This window comes from Schistocerca americana, chromosome 10 (assembly GCF_021461395.2).
Source record: "Schistocerca americana isolate TAMUIC-IGC-003095 chromosome 10, iqSchAmer2.1, whole genome shotgun sequence".
NCBI classification, from domain to species: Eukaryota; Metazoa; Arthropoda; class Insecta; order Orthoptera; family Acrididae; genus Schistocerca; species Schistocerca americana.
The window spans coordinates 139,626,171-139,629,573 of NC_060128.1; the positions used below are offsets into that span (position 1 = coordinate 139,626,171).

Here is a 3,403-nt window from a genome sequence, read left to right on the forward strand (position 1 = left end):
AGTGCTCAGAGGCAGTCAATCATCCAGACTGTTGCCCCTGCAACTACTGAAAAGGCTGCTGCCCCTCTTCAGGAACCACACGTTTGTCTCGCCTCTCAACAGATACCCCTCCGTTGTGGTTGCACCTACGGTACGGCTATCTGTATCGCTGAGGCACGCAAGCCTCCCTACCTACGGCAAGGTCCATGGTCCGTAGGAGGGGTGGGGAGGGAGGGAGGTAAACATAGCGTAAGTAGGCCGTTTAGGTTTTTATGTTGGTAACGCCACATAGCGCTCTGTATGAGAATCACTGGCTGTGCTGTGTGCAGTCTGGGGCTGGTTTGCGTTGTTGGAATATTCGCTATTGTAGTGTTGGGCAGTTGGATGTGAACAGCGCGTAGCGTTGCACAGTTGGAGGTGACCCGCCAGCAGTGGTGGACGTGGGAAGAGAGATGGCGGAGTTTTGAGAGCGGACGATCTGGACGTGTGTCCGTCAGAAAAACGAAATTTGTAAGACTGGATGTCATGAACTGATATATATATTATGACTTTTGAACACTGTTTAGGTAAATACATTGTTTGTTCTCTACCAAAATCTTTCATTTGCTATGCCTAACAGTAGTTAGTGCCTTCAGTATTGGCTCTCGCTGTATTGCAGTAGTTCAAGTAACGAAGAATTTTGTGAGGTAAGTGATTCATGAAAGTTTAGGTTACTGTTAGTCAGGGCCATTATTTTGTAGGGATTATTGAAAGTCAGACTATGTTGCGCTAAAAACATTGTGTGTCAGTTTAGTGTTGATCACAATATGTAAAGAGAGAAATGTCTGAGTACGATCAGTTCTGCTCAGCTGTTTAAAAATCAAATAACGTAAGAGGTTTATCAGCACAGTAATTCATTAATTTTTCTAAGGGTATGTTTCATAATAGTAATTACAGGAAATATACAAAGTACGGAAACTCCAAAAACATACGGTCTGGTCACGTTTATGTGACCACGCTCTATTTTTAACCTCTCAAATGGTTGAAATGGTTCTAAACACTATGGGACTTAACATCCGAGGTCATCAGTCCCATATACTTAGGACTACATAAACCTAACTAACCTAAGGACATGAAACTTCCTGACAGATTAAAACTGTGTGCCGGACCGAGACTCGAACTCGGGACCTTGCCTTTCGCGGGCAAGTGCTCTACCAACTGAGCTACCCAAGCACAACTCACGCCCCGTCCTCACAGCTTTACTTCTGGCTGTATCTCGTCTCCTACCTTCCAAACGTTACAGAAGCTCTCCTGTGAACCTTGCAGAACTAGCACTCCTGAAAGAAAGGATATTGAGGAGACATGGCTTAGCCACAGCCTGGGGGATGTTTCCAGAATGAGATTTTCACTCTGCAGCGGAGTGTGCGCTGATACGAAATTTGCTGGCAGGTTTAAACTGTGTGCCGGACCGAGACGCGAACTCGGGACCTTTGCCTTCTGCGGGCAAGTGCTCTACCAACTGAGCTACCCAAGGACGACTCACGCCCCGTCCTCACAGCTTTACTTCTGGCTGTATCGTCCCGAGTTCGAGTCTACGTCGTTGCACACAGTTTTAATCTGCCAGGAAGTTTCACATCAGTGCACACTCCACTGCAGAGCGAAAATCTCATTCTGGAAACATCCCCCTGGCTGTGGCTAAGACATGTCTCCGCAATATCCATTCTTTCAGAAGTGCCAGTTCTGCAAGGCTCGCAGGAGAGTTTCTGTAAAGTTTGGAAGGTAGGACACGAGGTACTGGCAGATGTAGATCTGTGAGGAGGGGGCGTGAGTTGTGCTTGGGTAGCTCAGTTGGTAGAGCACTTGCCCGCAGAAGGCAAAGGTCCCGAGTTCGAGTCTCGGTCCGGCACACAGTTTTAATCTGCCAGGAAGTTTCATATCAGTACACACTCCACTGCAGAGTGAACATCTCATTCTGGAAACATCCCCCAGGCTGTGGTTAAGCATGTCTCCGCAATATCCTTTCTTTCAGGATGGCTAATTCTGCAAGGCTCGCAGGAGAGCTTCTGTAAAGTTTGGAAGGTAGGAGACGAGGTACTGGCAGATGTAATGCTGTGAGGACGGGGCGTGAGTCGGGCTTGGGTAGCTCAGCTGGTAGAGCACTTGCCCGCGAAAGGCAAAGGTCCCGAGTTCGAGTCTCGGTCCGGCACACAGTTTTAATCTGCCAGAAAGTTTCAAACACACTGCATGTTTTATGGTCTGGGGAATGTTTTTGTAGCATTATCTGGGTGATCTCGTCATTCTGGAATGCACAATAAATCAACGCAAGGATGCATCCATCCTTGGGGACCATTTCCACTCCTACATGCTGTTGGTTTTTCCTTGGCACGAAGGCATCTCCGAGCAGGCCAGTGCAATGAGTCACTCAGCTCGCAGTGTACATTTGTGGCTCTAAGAGCCCCTGGACGAGTTTACCGTACTCCCTTGGCCACCAAACACCCGGAGCTAAGCCCTGTCGAAAATCTGTGGGACAACTTCGATGGGGCTTTCCGCGACATGCATGTGTACAGCACGTTTCCATGCTAGTCATCTCGGAATGGATCAAAAACTTAAAAATCGAAGTGTTGAAGCTGTCAATTCAGTAACAAAGGAACTGCTGATTCGTGTGTTGAATGAAATGGCCTACTGTTTCGACGTTTTTTGTGCAACACATGTTTCTAATGTTATGTGTATGGTATAGTAAACAGGACATAAAATCATGTCTGAAGCCTGCGATCATTTTAATGTTACTAATTGGCAACCAATGCAGTACAATCGCGGTAAAGTCATGAGACGTTCAATTGACTCATTTGTTAGAACATGTTACGCGTTTCGGGATTACACTCATCTTTAGACATCACAAACTTCAACTCCTTCCTACCCAACCAGGCGTACAGCCTTGACAACTCAAAGATTTGGGCCAATAACATACTACGTCACAAGCAGTTTTGAAGCAGAGCGTATGGTATAGTGTTTGTGCCAACATAAATCTTAGTACCTTCCTCTCTCCAGCGACATGCGTAATGCGTACATATCTTTCATAGTTTGTAATAGACAACCGAAAAATTTTCTTTCTTTTTCAGTCATACTGTACTATGTAAAAGTCATACACTGGTGAGCCAAAGTAACTGGTACACGTGACTAATATCGTGTAGGCACCTACGAGCACGCGGAAGTGCCGCAACACGACGTGGCATGGACTCGACTAATGTCTGAAGTACTGCTGGAGGGAACTGATACCATCAATCCTGCAGGGCTGTCCAAAAATCCGTAAGAGTACGAGGGGGTGGAAATCTCTTCTGAACAGCAGGTTGCGAGGTATCCCAGATATGCAAAATAATGTTCATGTCTGGGGAGTTTGGTGGCCAGCGGAAGTGTTTAAACTTAGAAGAGTGTTCCTGGAACCACT

At 46.6% G+C, this 3,403-nt stretch overlaps 1 non-coding gene across 1 annotated transcript; it reads left to right on the top strand.

The window, feature by feature from the left end:
• Positions 1 to 1,790: 1,790 nt before the first annotated feature.
• On the top strand, positions 1,791 to 1,865 carry Trnal-cag. Its single transcript has one exon. It is a non-coding gene; the product is annotated as a tRNA-Leu (tRNA).
• Positions 1,866 to 3,403: the final 1,538 nt, after the last annotated feature.